We start from the raw sequence: 23047 nt of genomic DNA on the forward strand, positions 1-23047 counted from the left end.
TAAAATGGATTGGCTTTTTAATCCATTGCAAATAAATTTACTACCACGTTTACTGTGGTAGTCGGCAGCTAACATTGAGTGTTATTTTTTATTGGCTCGTCGCATGGTTCAAGCCATATATAAATGAGAACTTTACATGTCACAATTTAAAAGAAATAATATAACAAATTCTTAGCATAAAATTAAATATTATAGTTGTGGCCGGAAAATATTTATATTTGTAGCACACAGTTCTATTAAAATAGAAATATTAATTATTAATCTCTAAACATAAGCAATTTGAATGGAAAGTCAATAATTCTTTGTACAAAAAATCATGCCTTTTTTCTCTTTATCTATTAGCTTTCATTCTTTTTCTTTATCTTCTTAATTTTGTTTTATGCCGAAACCAATATATTTTCTAAATTTGTTCCATTCGTTTTCTTTTTAATTATCTTTCTTAAGTTTTTCTCTTCCTTCTTTTTTTTTTTTATTTCTTAACATAAAGATCTTACTTCGATAATAATATATGTTAATATATACAAAACGTATATATGAAAAATATACATTGAATTAACACATATAAAATATACAAAAAAATATACATAAAAAATTCATCTTCAATTAAGATGACACTTAGACATGTGAAATATACATAAAATAATATATCTTAAATTTAATTAAGATGGCATATAAATATACATAAAAAATACATCCTGAATTAAAATGACACTTGACATATAAAATATATTCGAAATATACATTAAAATACATCTTAAAATAAGATGGCACTTCACAAATAAATATACAATAATTATATACATAAAAATATATTTTGAATTAAAGTGATACTTGATATACAAAGTATAAAAGACGTATAAATCAATACATCTTGAATTTAGGTGGCATTCACATATGCATCAGATTTTTAAAAATGGAGTGAAGAAGATGAATGTTGGAAAGGGAGAATGGAGATGGACAAAAAAAGTACTTCCTGTGATTATTGAGTCAGTTAACCTATTAAATACTGAACTTAATTTTTATAATATACTAATAATGAAAAAAAGTTCTCTTTATGAAATAAACAATAAATAATGCTATTTTTTTTAAATAATAGTTAAAAAAAGGACCAAGCGTGTAAAAAAGATATATATTATATATATAGATACATAAGATATAAATATTAATTGCATGTACACAAATTTAAACATATTTAATCATAAAATTTAACTAATAGACACTCTATATAAATAGAGGTTATTCCGTTTCTAAAGTTATTTGAAGAATAATATAAATCATGCAATACATGTGCTTAAATGGCGTATCATCCACACTTAAACATACAAGTTGGTATAAAAGTTAACGCTCGTTTCAATTATTAGTGCTATATTATGATGAATATTTGAACGGTATATTATATGTATATCAATTTCAACGCTAATCTCTTCTATAGTTCTTGATTAAATCTATCGTGTATTATACTCCATAAATCTTTTCACTATGACTTACCACTTCAAACTTCAAAGTGGATTTTTAATGTACTACCTAGGAGAGGCGATTTAAGCCCAAACTCATTCAATCCGTCCAACACGTCCAAGGTTGGACAGCTCGTTGACATGTCCATTATTGAACCCAACCCATCTTGACCGAGTCCATCTAAAGTTTGGCTAATTTTTAGCCTAAATTGATTCATGAGCAATTTCGCTAAAATATAAAAGGGCGGTCAGGTGCACTAAGCTCTCGTTGCCCTTTTATATGTTTAAAATAATTCTTTTTTGTTTGATATGTTATATACGGCCATAATAAAAGAAAAGAAGTATTATTTGGTAATTAAACAACTCATAAGAAAACAACACTCATAATCAAAGTTTGGTATGACTTGGGTGGGTTGGGTTATGATCCAAATTTTAGTCTATCTTGATTCAGTCCATCTCAGCCCAAATAATCTTTGGGCACGTCAATAACTCACCCATTTATTGACTCACCCATTTAGACTCGCCCAAAATCAGTTCAACCTCCTTTGATAACCATATGTTTTTCATCAATTTGTATTTCTAGATATTCCAGCTTCATAGTGTAGTAATGTAGTAATAAGCAGTCATATTCATTGATAGGGATTTTCCATCACTTATCTAATAACATAAACGACTAAAATAAACCAATGATAATGAAATTTAAAATGACACCTGCAATTTTCCCAATTTCCATGCATGGCAAAAGGTTTTCCGAAGCCGTGGGCTATCCGTGAAACATAGGCTATTACGCTGTTTTGGAACTCTATGAATTTCAGGCAAATTTTCAAAAAATGACGAAACATTGAAGTCAACAAAGGGGAAAAACAAGAAAAAAATTTTAGATGCTTGATGTGCTCAGCATTGATGTCAAGCTTCGTGTATAGAATCGATTTTGTTAGGAATCATTTTATTTGGAACAATCCGGCGTGAATCCAAATTTAATCGGGTGTCAGTATCGAGTGAGAACCAAAAAAAATCGTACATATAACTTTTTATGATATGTCTCATCCACACGAAAGATGTTTCTTGTTTTATTTTGTGTATTGTACTCTAGATTTTGATAGTTTTTGTTATGCGTCCCAACTAATTGAGCATAAAGATATCTTAGCATTTTTTGGGTTTTTCAATCAAAATATATACCGTAGAACTTAGGTATCTCAATCTGGTCAAGATCCGTATTATATATAACGTTACAGTAGGCACTGAACAATTGCTAATAAAACGGGAAAAGAAAATTTGGTTTGAGGAAGAAGATGGTTCTTGCCATTTTATTATTAGAAATCTTGTTTTCTATTTGCTCAATAAGAAAGTGAGTTTGGTTTGAATTTTTGAAGTTGGATTAATGTTTTATCGACTTGCTAGGCACTCTGATTTTTTTCCTTTTTTTGAATAATATTCAAGAAAAAAGTATTCTATTAAACTTTATAGAGATCTCAAACAAGGGAACCAATCTGGGAGAGCCGCGACTTTAACTACTGTCCATCCACACTAGAATAAATAAGTTTTCCAAAATAACCTATTGATTATTCTATGTGATACTTTTCGCATTTCGAGAATTAAACTTTTTAATTTTGTTCGTATATTTAGACATAAAATCTTTAAGTTTTTTAAATTAAAATTTACATATTTAAAAATTACGTAAAAATTATTATAAGTCACAATAATTAAAATTTTAAAATTTTCAAAAGGCACACTACAACAAGTTTGTCCTAAGACTACACTGGTTTTATTCCACGCTTAAAAAACGTGGTTAAAACTATCTGTGGTAACGCTTTTTAAGGGTGGCCTTTATTTACGACTTTTGGCTACGAAAAATTTAACAACGCCCGTAAAGTGTGCCTTTAGGAAGTGTAGACTACGCTTTACAAATGTAATCAAATTTTAAACTGAAAGGTCGAAGACAGCTTTCAAATTGTAAGTTCTATGACGTAGTGAAAGTCGGATATAAGAAGAAAGTCGGATATAAGAAGAATATCAACTATTAAAGCTTTTCTTAGTTTCCAACTGGAAAATTCTATTGAAGACTCTATTTATGTCAAGTCATTGGTTATGATAAAGAGATTGACTACTTGTATTTCATCGTCACCAAATAATCAGAAACGATAAACAGTAAGTTGGAAATTATGGTTTATTTTTTTGGATCCGTTTCAGTGAAGTTCTGCATTGATAAGTAGGAAATAATGATAAATGTGAGCATCTAATTTTTGACTATATTTGAGTTTTTCATCACTTTTTAGTATGTAAATATATTTTAAATTTAATCTACATATTTTAGCTCTTATTACTCCTTTTATATATTTTACTTAAGAAAATTGAAAACAATAATTAAAAAAAAGTCACATTTTTAACATAAGTTTTATCTTCATTTACAAAGAAAGAAAATATTTTCAAAAAAATAAATTAGTTTGATAAGTAAATTTTGAGTGATTAGTATTTTATCTTGCTATTCAAGTTTAGGAGTAGTATTTTTATTTTTTCATCTATTAATCAATAAAAGAAAATCAAAATCACAAAAAAAGAAAGAAGTTTTAATTTGGATAGTTCTCCGAAAGTCTTGCTTTGTTCAAATGTCCAAGTCATGGTCCAAATTGGATCAAATCTGAGCCCAATAGCCAAAAACCTATCAGATTTTCCCCCTAAAATAACCTACATCATTAAAAGGCTCTCATTCTCTAGTTCAGGAGGGGAGCCGCAATAGATCAAAAAATAACAACAACAACAACAACAACAACAACAACCCAGTATAATCCCACCAGTGGGGTCTGGGGAGGGTAGTGTGTACGCAAACCTTACCCCTACCCTGGAGTAGAGAGGTTATTTCCAAATGACCCTCGGCAACCTTCCCTCCAAGAACTCCCTACCTTGCTCTTGGGTGACTCGAACTCACAACCTCTTGGTTGGAAGTGGATGGTGCTTACCATCAGAGCAACCCACCTTGTCGACATATCAAAAAATAAAAAATGAGAAAAAGAGGCAGATCGGGAGTTAGGGAATTTAAAGAGGGAAAAACGGGTGGATCTTGGATAAGCTCAAGGACCTTCGATTGGAAAACAGGGCAGATGATAATGCAACAACAAGAAGAAGAATTCATTGTTGCTTCCAACACCACTTCATCAGAAACATCTTCTGAAAAACGCAGCAATTGAGATCTACAGCCAAAAATCACCCAAAACCCATGAGCTAAGTTCCATCCTTTAGCAAATAGTCCCAAAACTTGCTGGAGATCCCCATAAATTCAGCTTGAAAACCACCCGTCTCTACTCTAAACAACCTACAAAAACGTAGCTCACAAAACGCACTCATAGGCCGTTTATTCAGCGAGGTAAGAGTTAAAGTTCGAAGTCGTTCGAGGTTCTCGCTTACAGTGTGATGACCCAAAGTATCATCTTTAGATTTAATAAGTAATTATGTATATTAAGACCTCGAAAAGTACTATTTATTATTTCTCGACTTGTGTGCGCAGTCCGTATAATTTTTTGAAATTTTTTTATGTGAAAAATAGATTAAATTGTGAAATAGAGTTTTAAAACTCAACTTTGTTGACTTTGGTCAACATTTTGAGCAAACGGACTCGGATCAGTATTTTGACAGTTTTGGTAGGTCCGTATCGTAATTTGGGACTTGGGTGTATGCCCGAAATCGAATTCCGAGGTCCCTAACCCGAGATATGAAATTTTGATAAAAATTAAAAGTTTGAAAGCTTAATGATTTTTAAGAATTTATTGATTTTGGCTTTATTGACACTGGATCCGTATTTTGGTTCTGGAACCCGATATAGGTCCACTATAATATTTATGACTTGTCTGCCTAAATTGGTGAGAAACGGAGTTGATTTGACGTGATTCAGACGCCCGGTTGTAAAAATATAAGTTTTAAAGTTTTCTTGAAAATTTTATTCGATTTGGGATTCAATTAGTAGTTTTTGGTGTTATTTTGGCGATCTAATCATGCGAGCAAGTTCGTATGACGTTCTAGGACTTGGGTGCATGTTTGGTTTGGAGCCCCGAGGACTCGGGTTGGTTTCGGGTGATTAACGGATATTTTTGGACTTGGAAAAAACTGCAGAAATCTGCTTCTGGTATCCTTATTCGCGTTCGCGAGAGGAGGCTCGCGTTCGCGAAGAAGAAACTGGAGGCAGGTGAAAGTTACTTTTCGCGTTCGCGAAGAGGGGGCCGCGTTCGCGAAGGGAAGAGGGCAGCATTCATCGCGAACGCATGGAAGCGTTCGCGTTCGCATAGAAGGAATGAGGCAGAAGCTGAAGCACAAAATTTGTGCTATGCGATTGCAAAAGGTGGTCCGCGATCGTGGAAGGCTGAGAAGTTGTGCTTCGCGTTCGCATAAGTCCTTCCGCGTTCGCGTAGAGTTAAGAATTTGGGCAGCCAAAATGTGCTTCGCGATCGCGAAGCCATTCTCGCGATCGCGAAGAGTAAAATGAATCTGGGCAAAAGTTGTTCTACGCGATCGCGAACGAATTTCCGCAATCGTGATGAGTAGAAATCTGAAAAACAGAACTTAAGTTCTCGAAGTGGGATTTCGATCCATTTTCAACCATTTCTAATTTTTGAGCTCGGGTAAGGCGATTCTTGGGCGATTTTTACGGGAAAATATTTGGGTAAGTGTTACTTATCCTATATTGATTATATTTCATGATTCCATACTCATTTAAATCATGAATCCGTGAATTTATGGAAGAAAAATCAGATTTTTATAAAATCTTCCAAAAATAAAAATTTAAGATTTGAAGGTCCATTTGACATCTAAATTGGATAATTTTTGTATGGTTGGATTCGTCTCGGAATGAGTGTTCGGATTTCGTAAGTTTTTCCGAGATTTGAGATGTGGGTCCCACTGTCGAATATTTTAATAAATTTTAGATTTTTATCCAAAAAATTAGTAAACTCATATGGAATTAATTCCTATGATTCGTATTGAGTATATTGAATTGTTTATGAATAGATTTGAAGCTTTTGGAGACAAATTTAAAAGGAAAAGGTGTGGTCGAGTAATTGATTGAAAATTTGCAAAGCAAGGTAAGTGTCGTGGTTAACCTTGACTTGAGGGAATAGAACCCTTAAACTATTTTTTATATAAAATGCATGTGAACGGCGTATAGGCGAGGTGACGAGTGTCTATACGTCGTCAAATTAATTGTTTGCATAATTACTTGAAAAATCATAAATCGTTTTAAATCATGAATTAATTGTTATAATAATTGCTTCTCTCCTATTCTTTATCAAATATTAATTCTTGAATTTCTTCAATAATTGTTACATGTTATTTGATTTATGTGTCTTAATTGTTATTTGACATTTAGCATACTAAATATTAACTGCCTAGTTTCTCCATAATTTTCGCAATTAATTGCTAATTGCCATTGTTTGCTCATAAAAAAATTATAATTATTGTGTGTCTTGATACTTAATAGTTTCTCATTGAACGTGGTATTTATTGGAATAATTTTTATTACATTCATGAGTTGTTTAAAGTTATATTGGTGGAACGGGTTGCACGCCTCAACGTAAATGAAAGTGTGTATATGTATTGGGGGATCGGATTGCACGCCGCAATAGACTTATTAAAAAGTCCATATTAGGGGATCGGATGCATGCCGCAATAGACTTATTAAAAAGTCCATATTAGGGGATCAGATTGCACGTCGTAATAGACTTATTTAAAAGTCAATATTGGGGGATCGGATTGCACGCCGCAACAGACTTATTTAAAAGTCTATATATATTTGATTAAAATGAATATATGAGAGGATTGAAAATGAATATATTGTGGGAGCGGTTTGTAAGTTGCAACGGAAATTAGTTGAAATAATAATGGGTTATGATTGCTGAGTTGGCTTCAATTAGTGTAAATGAGTTAACCGATTTATTTCTATTATTTGTTGTTGTTATTAATATTGCGTACAGGTTAATATAAGTGACAGGTTAGGCTCAGCACTTACTAGTACATGGGGTCGGTTGTACTGATACTACACTCTGCACTTCTTGTGCAGATTTCGGAGTTGGTCCTAGCGGCGTACCATAGACTTGCTCGGATTTTAGCTACCAAAGGAGACTTGAGGTATAACTACACGGCGTCCGCAGTTCTGAAATCCCCGTCTACTTTACTTTAGCTGCGTGTTTGTTTCCAGACAACTTTATTTTATTCAGGCCTTTATTTGTATTATTTTAGAAGCTCGTGCACTTGTGACACTAAATTCTGGGGTGGTATTTAGACACCGTTATTTTATGGATTACTCACTGCATTTCAGACTTTACTTCCGCATTTAATTCTTTGTTATTAATAAATTTAAAAATTATTTTAAAATAAATAATATTATTCTAACATTGGCTTGCCTAGCAAGTGAAATGTTAGGCGCCATCACGATTCGAAGGTGGAAATTTCGGGTCGTGACATGCAGCTCCGGTTCGTCGGTCTTCTTTTGTTTTGATCCGGTTTTCTTCTCAGCCATTAAGGTTGGTTTTTCCCACTGTATTTTTAATTCTATTCTTAAGGATATGAGTATATTTTTATGATTTGTGTAACATGTAGAAAATGGATTGAGTTTCTTTTATTCTGCTATATGAGCTTGATTATTTAGTCCTTCTTATGATTAGCTTTCGAAAGTGTCTTAAGTTTGTTAAATTGGAATCATAATTTCCTTTTGAGCGAATTTTTCTTGTAAATATGTGCTGATTATTTGAGTGTTTGTTTTTTAATTTATTATTTTTCTTTCATTTAGTTTTTCTTTCTTCTTTCTTTTCTTGTTCGTAATTTGCAGAAGTTGTTTTATGTTTGTTAACATTTGTTAGGGGTGATGATGGATTTGTGATGAATATTTTGGATTTTAAGATAAAGGTTTGGGGTTTGGTATCATAAATAGTATTTGGACTATTCGGTCAACTGGGATTAGAGTAGAGTAATGAACCAGATTTTGTTTTACTTTTTTTTTTAGCTCTTGGGCCAAATGACAAGATTCTACAAGGCCCATAATAATAAAATTCATAAGCTAGCCTACCTTTTTCTATAATTAATTTACTCTATTTCCTCCATAATAATTTTTCATAACTCTCATGCCTTGCAATAATCTCAAAGAAGCAAAAATAGTTCAAATTTGTAGTTTACTTTAGGCGCGATTAATAAATCGTCATGATTGTGGGTACGGTTTCCGTGACATAATTATGATACATAACCCCAATTCGAGTGCGCGTTTCAAATGACTCGACCTCAACTTCAAACAATAATAAAAATAAACATGTTGCAGACCGCGAGTGCGTTTCGCGTGATGCGATTCACAATGTGTACAAAAATAATAAGTGCGCGATATCGCGACTTGTTCAAATAAATTCCATAAATTCTAAAAGCAATTAAAACTTTATTAAAAGCGGTTAGAAGTTAAAAATACACAATAGGTTCCAAACATGTAATAAATCAGGTAATTAAGCCAATTATTAATAGTTGAGCGACCGTGCTAAAATCACAAAACTCGGGAATGCCTAACACCTTCTCCCGGGTTAACAGAATTCCTTACCTGGTCTTCTGTGTTCGCAGACTTTAAACATAGTCAAGTTTCCTCGATTTGGGATTTAAAATAAACCGGTGACTTGAGACACCATAAATTATTCTAAGTGGCGATTCTGAATAAATAAATAATCTCATTTCGATTAATTACACTTTAATTGGAAAAATTCTCTATCCCTTCGAGAAAAGGGAGGTGTGACAATAAATAAAAAAACCAAGTTTGACTCATATTCTCTAATTGGTGATTCATGTGTTTTTGGTTTCCGTGTTCCTTTTTCTTCCTTTCCACCGTTGCCAACTATTAGAGTCGTGTATTATGTTTTTTTCATATAATATTTGGCCGTGTGATGCCGATGTCTCAGTAGATGAAGCGTGTACGTTGTCACTAAATGTAAAGAGGTAGTTAAGGCAGATACTCTTCTCTTCCTTCCATAATTCAGATAACTATGTTTTCTATTTTCACACGCTTATAATTTTGTCGCCTTTCTTCGTACAGAAAATTTTAGGATGGCAATTAAACCAAGATTAATTATTATTCCTAAGTTTTCTAGGATTTGGTATTTATTAGGTTACTTAATTCATGTCTAGTTAGGTTTTATTTATCAAATTCATATTGGAATAGGTTTTGTTAGTCTAGTCGAATTTGATTTGTAGTATTCTAAATATGGGTGCTACTACATATTTTCTATTGTAGAGAGATAACTATGATGTAGAGAGATTCAAGAGTTTATGAGTTGTGAAAAAGCCTCCTACGACGTTCTCTCCCTAGTTTAATAAATTTCTTCTATATAGTCTTTGTTGAAATTTTTGCTTGTGCCTAAATTATTCTTGGGATATTTCAATCCTTCAAATTGGTATCAGAGCTTGTGTGAGATTCTGTCAGAGCCTGTGTGAGATCCAACAAAAAAATCTGAATACTCTATTACCTAATTGTCCCGTTTTGTGTTTGATGGCAAAAGTAATTTCGAAACTTGGTATCAACAGATGAAGAATTTTTTTAAGGCTATTGGATTATGGTCCACCATTGATGAAGAATTTGAGGAACCCCCGGAAGGTACAACGTTGACTGGTGATATAGCTACGAAATTGGAGAAGAAGAGACATTTAGATTATAAGGCACGCTACTATCTCGCCATTAAGGTCGAATTGCATGTATCTAAAAAATATTTGCATACAAAGTCATCAAAGGAGGCTTGGACAAACTTGGTGAAGTCATATCGAAAAGTTGCTGACACAAAGAAGGAGAAACTGCAAGAGTTTAGGAGTCAATTTGAGTTGGCTCGTATGAGAGTAGTAGAGTCTATCAAAGAATTTTTTACAAGAATTGAAGAAATAATCAATGGTCTAAAGACCAATGGAGAAGTATTGGAAGAAGTTAGAGTTGTTGAAAAAATATTGCAGTCTCTAAGTTTAAAGTTTTACAACAAGAAAGTTATTTTTGAGGCTATCAAAGATCTTAGCATGCTCAGACTTGATGATTTAAAAGGTGAATTGGTGACATACGAGATATTAATGAATCAACAAAAAGATGAGACATTGGAGGAGGCATCGCAAGAAAAGGATGATCAACCAAAAGAAAAAGAAGACACACCAGATCTGGCAGAAATAAATCAAGAAGGCTAAAATTCAGAAATAGAGAAGAAAATAAGAGAAGGTACATGAAATTTTTGTTGTGATAGAGATTCCATTGAAAGCGAAGAGAAGTCAAATAATGTTCAAATTGATCTGCCAAGAATTTCTGCGATTGTTAAAAAGGACGATTTGGTTGCAAGAGATACCCGTCAAAAAGAGATTGGTGTTTTACAAGAAAAGTTATTTGATGGTATTGAAGATGAACCTAGTAATGAAAAAGGCAAGATGATTCATCAAGAGAAAATTTATAATAATCTAACCAAGATTGACGCAGAAATAATTTGGGATTCAGAACTACAACACATGATTATAGATATTGAAGATGCAATCAATTTCGTGCCATTGTTCGAGATTGCATGTTTCAAGAAGCATGACGAAATGTTTATTGGTGGCATTAATCTACAACCTGTAGAATGTTCAATTGGAGTTGAATGGATGTACAAGTCCAACCATAGGGCAACTGGAGAAGCAGATGATTTCAAAGTAAAGGAAAATTATATTGATGATATTTTGAAGGGATTTACTATGAGTAAAGACAAATCATACATGAGCAATATTGAAGAGAAATTGAAGTTAATTAAAGATGATACTCGTGACTTTGTTGATGCAACATATTTTAGAAAATTAATAGAGAGCCTAAAGTATGTAACTTCTACAAGGTTTGATGTTACTCATGGCATGCTCAAGTCTGAAGATATTGGTTTAAGGGAGGCTGTTGGAAATTAAACCAAGATTAATTATTATTTCTAAGTTGTCTAGATTTGATACTCTCTACTCATTCGGGGTAGGGGTAAGGTATGCGTACACACTACCCTCCCCATACCCCATTAGTGAGATTTTACTGGGTTGTTGTTGTTGTTGTTGTTGTCTAGGATTTGATATTTACTAGGTTACTTAATTCATGTCTAGTTAGGTTTTATTTACCAAATTCACATTGGAATAGGTTTTGTTAGTCTAGTCAAATTTGGTTTGTAGTATTATAAATATGGGTGCTACTACATATTTTCTATTGTAGAGAGATTCAAGAGTTTGTGAGTTATGAAAAAGCCTCCTACCATGTTCTCTCCCTAGTTTAATAAATTTTCTCTATATAATCTTTGTTAAATTTTTTGCTTGTGCCTAAATTATTCTTAGGGTATTTCAATCCTTCATTTTAGTATGGCAATTGATTGATTCCCTTAAAATGACTAAACCTACATTGTGTGAGGTTTGTCTAGCTATCAGACAATTTAATTAGCCTTATACTTAGACAATTTAATTAACCTACAATGTGTAAGATACTCATAATTATCTCTGAGTAGATTTAATTAGCCTTAAACATGGCATGGTGTTAGGCATAATAGCCAAGCCTACGAGGACTAGATAACAGAGATTATACCATATAATTTTTCATCTACTGAGAAAATTATTTTTCTTTAGGAATATTAAAGTTTTAGGGATTGTTTTCTTTGAAGGATACGAATATTCTAATCCGGGTTTAAAATTTGGTATTAGTTATACAGCTTTTGATTTATGCTGTTAAACTCTATTTAGCACTTAGTTTCTAGTATTAAACTTTTAATATCTCGGTATTGAACTCCTAATTAATACTCATAAGCATAGTTGTTTGTGAATCATTCTTCTTTCCCAATTCTTAGGTTTTTATCTTGTAATCAAAACTACATATGTTTGAATTACTTTGTTAACACGGTTGAAAATGTTTGGACAATAGCTTGACGCTGAATTTCTTATGTTATTTGCACTTTTTATGCTTATTTTGTCTTCTCGATACCCTGTAGCAACTCCTCTAATTAGTCACACTCAAATCACTTGACCAGAATTCTCGTTTGAGAGTTAATATTTGAGTTTTCTTGGGGTGCAAAATAATGTTTCCTTAGTTCTGTTTTTGATATGTTCTAATTTGCAATTACTTGATAGAAGTATTAAATTTCTAATATAAATAAAGGGATAAGTCCTTTGCGCTTAGCAAGCAGAACCTTACTAAAAGCCATTGGCAGAAGTTAAAATTGTTGGGAAAAATAATAATCCTGTGGAGCAATATTATCACTATAATATTACAACTTAGTAGTGTCAAGAGATTACTATAATTTTGAAAGAAATAACACTCTTTATTAAAAATATCTCACTATAATATTACACGCACTCACTATTTATCTCACATACTACAATCTGTGGATTACTCTCTCTAATTAACTTCTATTGCTTCTCTCTTATTTTGGTGTGTTTAAAACGAGGAATAAAGCCTGTTATTTATAGCAAAATTTGCCAAGCTTTCAGCCAATCAAAATGCTTTGTTCTTTACAATTTGCATCGTCCAGAATTATTTTTTGTTTTGGTCTTATTGCAACTTTATTTCAGCCGCTCTTATTGCAATTTGCAAACATGTTGCCATTGAAACTTGTTATTTTCTTTCTTTGTATTAGTATTTTATTTTGGGACCACTGGTCCCACAAATTTCTCCCTTAATTTTGATTTTTCTTCTTCATTTCATTTCTTGATCTCAATCTCTAAAAATATTCAAACTTGAGGGGCTTTGTAAAAATATTTGCAGCTTGATCATTAGATTTCACATATTTGAGCTCGGCTTCCTTCTTGGCAATGCACTCTCTGATGAAGTGATATCTTGTATCTATATGCGTGCTTCGATCATGATACACCGGATTCTTCGCGAGTGCCTATGCGGATTTGTTGTCAATATAAATCTATGTAACTTAAATTTGTGATAAATTGAGCCCCTTCAACAATCTTCTCAGCCAAATAGCATGACATGTACAAGATGTTGCTGCTATATATTCAGCTTCACAAGTCGAGAGAGTAACAATGCATTATTTTTTTTGAACTCCAAGAAATAACAGAATCACCCAAGAAAAATACAAAATCAGTTGTGCTTTTTCTATCATCAATATCTCCCGCATAATCACTATCACAAAATCCCATAAGATTGAAATCACTTGAAGAAGAATAAAATAGCCCAAAGTCAATCGTACCTTTTAGGTAACGAAGAATTCTTCTAGTGACTTTCAAATGGGTAGAGGTAGGAGCTTCCATGAAGCGGCTTACTATTCCAACTGCAAAGAGTATATCTGGCCTGATACAAGTCAAGTACCTCAAACTTCCCACAAGACTTTTGAAAAATGTGGGATCCACATTTTCTCCTTCATCAAACTTGGACAATTTTGTCCCACTCTCCATCGGTGTGTTCACGGGGTAGCAATCGAGCATGTTGAAATCCTTCAAGATCTCCTTCGTATAGCTTTCTTGAGAGATGAAAATTTCATCCTCCATCTACTTCACTTCTAGGCCCAAGTAGTATAACATGACCTCTACGTCTGTCATCTCGAACTCACGGAACATATCTTTCTTAAAAGCTTCAAACAAAATTGGGTTATTACCCATGAAAATAAAATCATCAGCATAAAGACAAACAATCAAGATATCTCCATTAGTATGAACTTTAAGGTAAAAAGCATAATCATGGAGTCAACGAGTAAACCCATTGTATTGAAAATACTTGTCGATGCAACTATTCTATGCTCGTAGGGCTTGCTTCAATCCATATAAAGCTTTCTTCAATCTAACACTTTATCTTCATAATTTTTGACCACGAGGCCCAATGGTTGGTCAACATAGACTTCTTTTTCAAGATAGCCATTCAAGAAGGCTGACTTGACGTCTAATTGATGGATTTTCTACTTCATTTGCGCTACCAAAGAGATCAGCAAATGAATTGTCTCCATGCGGGCAACATATGCATAGACTTCTTCATAGTCAATGTCTTGCCTTTGCTTGTAGCCTTTAGCCACAAGTCGTGCCTTGTATCTCTCCACATCTCCATCATCATTCTTCTTTGTCTTGTATACCCATTTTACTCCAATTGCGCGATGACCCTTGGGAAAAGTTGTGAACTCCCAAGTGTTGTTCTTCTCTATTGACTCGATCTCCTCCTCCATGGCTTGTCTCCACCTTTTGTCTGTAACAGCTTCATCAAAGTTCATTGGTTAACTATCAGCAAAGAGACAATATAAAAAATCAAAATTAGTAACTTCTTTCGTGCCATCATAGAGCTCTTGAATTCTCTTTGTCCTTTGCAGTTGCTCATTTGAATTTTGTTGAGAAGAAGGAGATGTAACATTGGTTGGAGAAAGAGGTGGAATTGTATCATGCACAAGTTCCACGGTATCTGGTTCTTCTTCATCGCCAAAGTATGGAAGAAAATCATATGAAGTTTCTTCCTGAGCTTCCTAATTCCATGCCAATTCTTCATCAAATTCAACATCACGACTCACCACCATCTTGCCGCTACTTGGGTTGTATAGCTTGTAGCCTTTTGAACTCGTATCATAGCTAACAAACACATGCTTGACACTTCGATCGTCAAGATTTGCTCTCCCTTGATGTGGCACATGAGCATAGGCTATGCTCCTAAAGATTCTCAAGTGCTTGACACTTGGCTTTCTTCCACTCCATGCTTCTTGAGGGGTATGATGTCTAACATTCCTTGTTGGAGACCTGTTGTTCAAATAAACTGTACAAGATACAGCTTCTGCCCAAAATTTCTTGGGCATACTTTTAGCTTTTAACATACATCTAGCCACATTAAGAATCGTTCGATTCTTTCTCTCTGCAACTCCATTTTGTTGGGGTGAATAAGGTACTGTTAGAGGACGATGAATTTCATGAGACTGACAGAAGTCATTAAATTCTTTTGAAGTGAATTCGCCTCCTCTATCGGACTTTAAAGATTTTATTTCATAGCCACTTTCTTTCTTCACAAGTACTTTAAAAAATTTTAAAAGCAGTAAAAGCTTCAGATTTTTGGTTCAAGAAATAAACCCAAGTCTTTCTACTAAAGTCATACATGAAAAGTAGAAAGTATTTACTTTTATCAGAGAAAGGTGGATTGATTGGTCCACACACATCAGTGTGAACAAGCTGAAGCGGTTTAGTTGATCTTGACATGGCCTCCTTTGAAAAACTCCTCCTTGCATATTTTACAAGAAGACAAGTTTCGCACATTTGATTGGAATGGTTGATTGATGGTATCCCATGCACTGTATTCTTTTCTCCCATTAATTTGAGTGCTTCAAAATTCAAGTGCCCAAATCGCATGTACCAACACCATGATTCATCTTGCATATTAGCCTTCAAACACTTTGCATCAATTGTTTTAAGATTCAGAGAAAATAATCTATTCTTTGTCATATGCACTTTAGCAATTAGAATTCTACCTGAATCTCTAAGCCAAAGATGCATATTTTTTATGTGGATGTCATAATCCTTTTTAAGAAGTTGGCCCAAACTCAAAATATTACTTTTTAATTTTGGTACATAATAAACATCTTGAATTAGCTTGCGACTACCATCTTTACAAGAGATCAGAATCGTTTATCCTTCGATTTGAATCTCTGAGGTATCTCCAAATGACACATTACCTCTCACCGTTTTATTGATCTCCACAAACTTCTCTTTGCATCCACATATGTGATTGCTTGCTCCATTGTCCAAATACCACGAGCTACAATCATCCATGTCTTCTTCCTTGAGTGCCAACAACAACGTTGACTCATCTTCTTCTTTCTTGTCGTTAACAAGGTTAGCTTTTTATTCGACATTGCTACGACATTCCCAAGAGTAATGTCCAAATTTATGATAATTATAACACTCAATTTTTGATTTGTCATACCGTTGTCCATTATTTTCTTGGTAGTAGCCACGTCTGCTTCCTCCTCTTTGTCCATGGCCACGACCTCTGAATGTTTGGTGGATTTTAACTTCATTGTTGAAGTTGTTACCATTACTTCTTCATCTTCCATGATAGCTCTTTTCACCTCCATAATCCTTGAAGAATGCCTGAGTTTAAGAAGTTGCTCCAATGACACTTCTTGTCTCTTTTCGATCTTTTCTTCGTGGGCCTGTAAAGAGCCCTCCAATTGCTCTACCATCATAGAGTCTAAATCTTTAGACTCCTTAATAGCACACACCACAAAATCAAATTTAGGTGTTAAAGTACGAAGGATCTTTTCTACAACACGGATATCTTCTATGTCCTCCCTGTATCTTCTTAGTTGATTTACAACAACCTTCACTTTTGAACAATAATCCGAAATGCATTTGAATTCTTTCATTTTTAAAACTTCAAAATCAGCCCTTGGAGTTTGAAGTTTTAACTTCCTCACCTTGTCAACTTCTTGAAGAGAATTTTGTAAAATCCCCCAAGCTTCCTTTGAGGTGGTAGCATCTGCCACCTTTTTAAACATGGCATCATCCAAACATTGGTGGATGATCGTGAGGGTTTGTTGACCCTTCTTCCTCGTCTTTGCCAAGACCTCTTTTTTATTTTGGGGCAGAGCTTCCTCATTATCGGGTTTTGCATACCCTCTGTCTACGATTTTTCATACATCCTGAGAGCCAAGAATGGCTTTCATACGTAGACACTATTTCTCATAATTATCTTTTATGAGACGGGGGTACTGAAAAGATAGCGGACCATTATTCGCCATGGCTCTGATATCACGTTGTTGGGAAAAATAATAATCCCGTCCAGAAATAATATCCACAGAAAATAATAATAACACAAGAGAGTAACAACGACACCAATTCTTTTAACGAGGTAAATACAATACCCGAGCAGAGCAATATTACCACTATAATATTACAACTTAGTAGTATCAAGAGACTACTACAATTCTGAAAGAAATAATACTCTTTATTAAAAACACATCACTACAATATTACTCACACTCACTATTTATCTCATAGACTGCAATATGTGGATTACTCTCTCTAACTTCTATTACTTCTTTCTTATTTTGGTGTGTTTAAAATGAGGAATGAAGCCTGTTATTTATAGCAAAATTTGTCAAGCTTTCAACCAATAAAAATGCTTTGTTCTTTGCAATTTGCATCGTCCAGAATTATTTCTGTTTTGGTCTTGTTGCAACTTGCAACTTTATTTTAGCCGCCCTTATCGCAAACAAGTTGCCATTGCAACTTGTTATTTTCTTTCTTTGAATTAATATTTTATTTTGGGGCTGGTCCCTCAAAAATAACTTTTAAAGAGACATGCATGCTATCAAGTAAGTGTAGTGAAACTCAAAGTATCATATATATAAGCTAATATGACAATCTCACAGCTCATAAGTCAAAACTGGTATTGTTCTCAATTCTTATAACTTCTTAGCTCAAAATGGGCTATCTTACTCTTTTATGATTAAGGGAGGCATCTGCTAAGTTTTGTTTTCCTACCCTAATCAGTTAAGGCAGCTAGCTTTAACTGCTATCCACTATACTTTGAGGTAACATAATATGTAACAACAACACCGTTCGACCTCCAGTAAACTCAATCGTCAACTATTTTTGGATAGCCTTGTCAGAGATGATAGTCACACGCAAATCGCTTGACCAGAATTCTTGTTTGAGAGTTAATATTTGAGTTTTCTTGGGGTGTAAAATTCTATTTCCTTAGTTCTTCTTTTGGTTTGTTCTGATTTGCAATCACTTGATAGACGTATTAAATTTCTAATACTATAAAATTTCGTAGAGGTATTTCTGTTTCTATGAGCTTTTCTCCTTTATGTGCTCGAGTATTAATCAATATTCCTTGATATCAGAAGATGAGTTTGATTTTGAAGACGCAGCATGAGATCATTTTTTTTTACTTATTTATACAACTAAGGGCGTATAATTAAACTAAGAAATTATACTATTTCAATGAGCTGATCTTTCAATTGTTCTACAATTTGATCATTTTATATTTGAATAATGTTATGCCAAAAAGATATCCAAAGTTATATACTTCGTAATATGATCTTCTCTTATCAGCTTTTAGTATGTGAAATAGAAGCTGAGTAGAGAATCTTAGCATATATGTCCAATTATCTTTGCAGCTTTGCTAAATTATTAAGTTGACAATCTCAGGTCAGCCTTTATCTTTGTGTTCTTATCGATATTCTTTTTAATTGCAGATTGTGAGATTTATTTCTGTGCTACTGAAAGTTGGCTGTGAAGTTGCCGAGAAAGAGTTGATCAGATCTGGTCAAAACATATTTTAGATAATTTCTACCACGTGATTAGTGTTTGACAAAGTAAGTATTACTTCAGCTAATTTTTACCCTTCCACATATGACACCTACATGTGAAATTTGTGTTTAAGTTAAGAGAATTCCTGCTATTTTGGATGGTCATTTAGAAGGTGGGGGTCACAATTCACATGTGTGGACTTGTACAGAACTGAGTTGAAGTTGGTCATGTCTGAAAATTATCTATATTTATCAGGTGGAAGAAGAAAAAAGATTTTACTAGGAGGAAGAAGTTAAGTTCCGTAGCATGACTAAGCTGTCATCTACTGGTATTATCAAGATTTTCCTATTTTTGGCAAGACATCGATTCAATCTTTCAAGGATTAGGTTAGTTCGTGTTTCTTCTTTTTGTCAGTCCAAATAAACTTACTCCCTCTATACCACAAATATGTCATACTACTATAATCAAACACTCCTTAAAGTTGTTATGTCTCTTACCATTCATAGGTTACAACAAAGCCATCAGAAGTTATAATGCATGGACTCGCTACATACGGATTCCAGAATAGCAAAATAAGTGATGTGAAAAGAAGTAACAAGCAGTGAATTAACTAAGCAATAAATTATGAGAATTCTGTCATGTAATGGTAATTTCAAATCACAGAGGAGCTGAAAATCTGTCACCTGGTACCAAAGGAGACTGATTTCCACTTCTCTAATCAGTATATGTATTACATTCCAAAAGGTTCAGTTGAAACTTTACTTGTTCTATTAAGCACACTAGCACAGTATGCTATGTGCTTCTATATTTTTGCACTGCCTTTCTGGATTTTTGCATTTTTCAACTGTATTTCTACACAATATTCGGCATAGCTGCTCCATTTCTGTATTCAAATGTTATTATTTTTTACTTTCTATAGCATATCCACTAAGTGATATTCAGTAATATTTCTTTTTAACGGTCTGAACTTCAAAATCGTCAAAGTTTCAAGAAACAGCAGATGATGCATTTAAGATTGTGTTTGGAAACGAGCAACCTGGTCCGGTTAGATGCTATGGTAGATCGGTGACGATAAGATCTCTGAAAAAAGATGAGGAAATCAGCAAGCTTCAACAAAAGCATGCTAATGAAATAACTTCTTTGAAGGAAGAAATGAAGGAAATAATGAGAGAAGAAATGCGATATTTTTTTGTTCAAATGGTACAAAATAACCCTGGACTAAATATTCATGATATACAAGGGTGTGCCGGATCTAATCTTCCTTCACCCGTTGATGCAAGTAGTGTACGAGGAATGAGTGGCCAAAATCTATCACATTCTTCTGGCTCAACTCATGCTCCGAGTCTTGAAAAGATATTTATATTTCACACTCTAAACTTATAAGACCATGTTTTTCTAAACTATTTGCTTTTGATGATTCCATTACATAATAACAGGAGTTATGAATGAATGGAAGGAAAATATATTTCACGAATATAATTGGTATAATATGCCCTTACACAAAGTACTAAACCTTTTGAAGGGAATTAGAATATTCTTTGACCTCTTTCAAGTGTAGGATACGTTGAAATCCTTGTCTTTTCCAAATCTCACTATTATTATGCATGTGCTCATATCGAAATCGAGGCAAAGCATTCTGTGATTTTGGGATGTAAGCAAGTTATTAATTCACAACTTTGCTTCTCCTTAGCTTGCACCTCTTTTTTTGTGTTTGACTTAGTTATGTTTTAGTAGTGAAATAAACCTCATTAGTTATTAGTAAGACATGTTGCTATAACCAATGCATACTATATATAGGTTTTTTTTTCTAATTTTTAATTTCATTTTGAATGTGCAGGAAAATGCGAGTGATGCAATTAAAAATGTGGCCACAAATCAATTTGACCTATTGACGTGAATGATGCATACTTTTTGAACAATTGTGACGTTTATTGTTATTGATATTGTGGCCCCTACTGCCGGTCGGCAAGCGGACGACGGATGCATGCGTCGTTTCTAGCCCGGATTCTGACTTAGAGGCGTTGGCTAATGGGTACTGACTTGGTCCGGGATGCTTTGGATAAGGTTAAGATGATTCAGGAACGGCTTCGCATAGTGCACTCTAGACAGAAGAGTTATGCCAATAGGAAGGTCTGTGATGTTGCTTACATGGTTGGGGAGAAGGTACTGCTCAAGGATTCCCAAAGTTCAAAATTTAATTTGGCCTAGATAATTTTTATTGACCTAAATAATGTTCAAAATTTAATTTTCAATTTATTATTATTTGATGAAATACATTCGGTTTTGTAAAGTTCATTGCTTGTGAACTTCTTGAAATAGTAGTGCTTTATTAGTATGGGTATAGTACTACGCAAATTATATTTTTTTTGTTGAAGTTTATTTCAAGTATATACATTTGAATTATTTTTATTATGTTATTATTTAATTTGATGCTTGCGATCATAAAGTATATGCTTGAAATAAATATGAATACAGAGTTTAATGTACGCAAATATAGTTTCTTAACCACACAATTGTGGCTAAATAAATATTTTAAAAATTATTTCATAGCGTAGACAAAATTGCCACGCTTAGAAAATGTGGCCATAGGGACTAGTAATTTGGTGCTATGTGATGACGTCCAAATTCACTACTAAAAAGTAAATAGATACGGTCGCATGCAATATAATTTACCCAACTATGAGTCGGGTCGAATCCCACTGAGAACAATATATAGGCGATTAGGAATGTAAGAGAATTATCACTTGTTATGCAATGCCAAACACTTAAAATTTAGTTATGGAATTATTATAACTAAATGCGAAAATGTAAACTAACTTAGAAAGCAAGTAAAATGATCAATGGCTACAAGCATGGATGCATAAGGATTTACACTCAAGTAACGATCCAATGTATTTCACGATTTTACAAATATGAGCGAGTTTATGTTAATTATCCTCGGGTAATAATTCTATATTAGCTTCTTTCGAAGACTTCCTAATTGAATTATCCCTAAAATAATTAAGAGATTAAGCACACCCAAATATGACTACAAGTAGTTCAATCCTATCCCTAGGTAGAATCTACAAAGTGAGGATTAAAGCCTCAAGTTCTTGTTAATTAATCTTTCCCAACCCCAAATTATCTTTTCCAAAATTAATTCGAAATTAATGGGCGAGTCCTAGGGTTAGCTAATCCCTTTGGAAACACTAAAGAACAAGAATAATTAAAGAAACAATAACTCACTTCATAATAAATAAAAATCGTTCAATACATAAGCATAACAAGGTATTTAATCCACACTTTAAATATGAATATTCCCATAAATAAGATTCAAGTGTTGGAAAAAATACTACACACTTAAATATTCAATACAAAGCAAGAAAATGAAGAAATGAGCATAAATGAGTAAGAAATTCTCAACCAAAAGTTTCAAATCTTCAAGCCCCAAGTGTGTGTGCAAGAACCCTAGCTCCAAACCTTGTCTTCTCTAGTCTAGGAACTGAAAAATAAGCCAAAGATTTTTTACAAATGAGCTAGGTCGTGCATTAAATGGTTTGGGGCCAAAATCATGAAATTTCAGAACTGCCCAGATTTGTGAATCGCGATCGCAAAAAGAGGTTTGCGATTGCGAAGAGTAGTTCTGTAAAGTATTGCGATCGGAGGCTACATCACGCGTTTGCGTAGAGCATTTCAGAGCAATTGACCATCTTCTTCATCGCGTTCGCAGAACTAGCCCAGCGTTCGCGATGTATTGTTTCCTCCAGCATCGCGTTCGCGATTATACCTTCGCGTTCGCGATTATACCTCGTGTTCGCGAAGGTTGCCTTCCTCCTTCTTCGCGTTAGCATACAGAATTTCGCGTTCGCGAAGGTTTGTTATCCTGATGCTCCGCGTTCGCGAAGGATAATTCACTAGGTAGTATTTTATTTGCATTTTAGCTTCTTTTTTACTTGTTTTCGCATGATTTGTTCACCATCACTCCTAAATTACTTGATACCTGAAATATGCCAATAAGCCTCAATAAATGCCTTAATTTCTCAACAAAATTATACAAAAGCCTAAGTATCAAGAGGAGATAAGTTGGTAAAATACCAACTTATCACTATGCTTGATAATTGTTGCTTTAGAAGCCACACTCTAAAAGCGTGGTCTATAACGCAACAAAGACCACGCTTCAAAATTGTAGCTTTACGTCATACAAGTGTGGCTATAGAGGAAATATAAAGTGTAACTTTTTTAGTGCATTGGCCACACTTTTGAAGCGTGGCTCCTACGACAACATGTAAAAAGCGTGGCCATAAGTCAAAGGTTACGGTACTATAGGCCACTCCCTAAAAGCGTAGCCTAAAGTCGTAAAGTGTTGTCTTTGATCTAATGCTACACTTCTTGGCATCTTAGGCCACACTTTT

General features: G+C 33.8%; 1 long non-coding RNA gene across 4 annotated transcripts; it reads left to right on the forward strand.

Moving 5' to 3' along the window:
• Positions 1-17742: 17742 nt before the first annotated feature.
• On the forward strand, positions 17743-21030 carry LOC107806933 (uncharacterized). 4 transcript variants are annotated; one of them, XR_012705965.1, is made up of 5 exons: positions 17743-18082; positions 18602-18721; positions 18912-19042; positions 19163-19400; positions 20494-21030. It is a non-coding gene; the product is annotated as an uncharacterized LOC107806933 (long non-coding RNA). The 4 variants fall into 4 exon arrangements; XR_012705966.1 differs by having other exon boundaries at positions 17745-18082; positions 19163-19302; XR_001652792.2 differs by lacking the exon at positions 20494-21030 and having other exon boundaries at positions 17748-18082; positions 19163-19601.
• The last annotated feature ends 2017 nt before the right edge of the window (positions 21031-23047 follow it).

The sequence above is a fragment of the Nicotiana tabacum genome, chromosome 23, assembly GCF_000715075.1.
Source record: "Nicotiana tabacum cultivar K326 chromosome 23, ASM71507v2, whole genome shotgun sequence".
Classification (NCBI taxonomy): Eukaryota; Viridiplantae; Streptophyta; class Magnoliopsida; order Solanales; family Solanaceae; genus Nicotiana; species Nicotiana tabacum.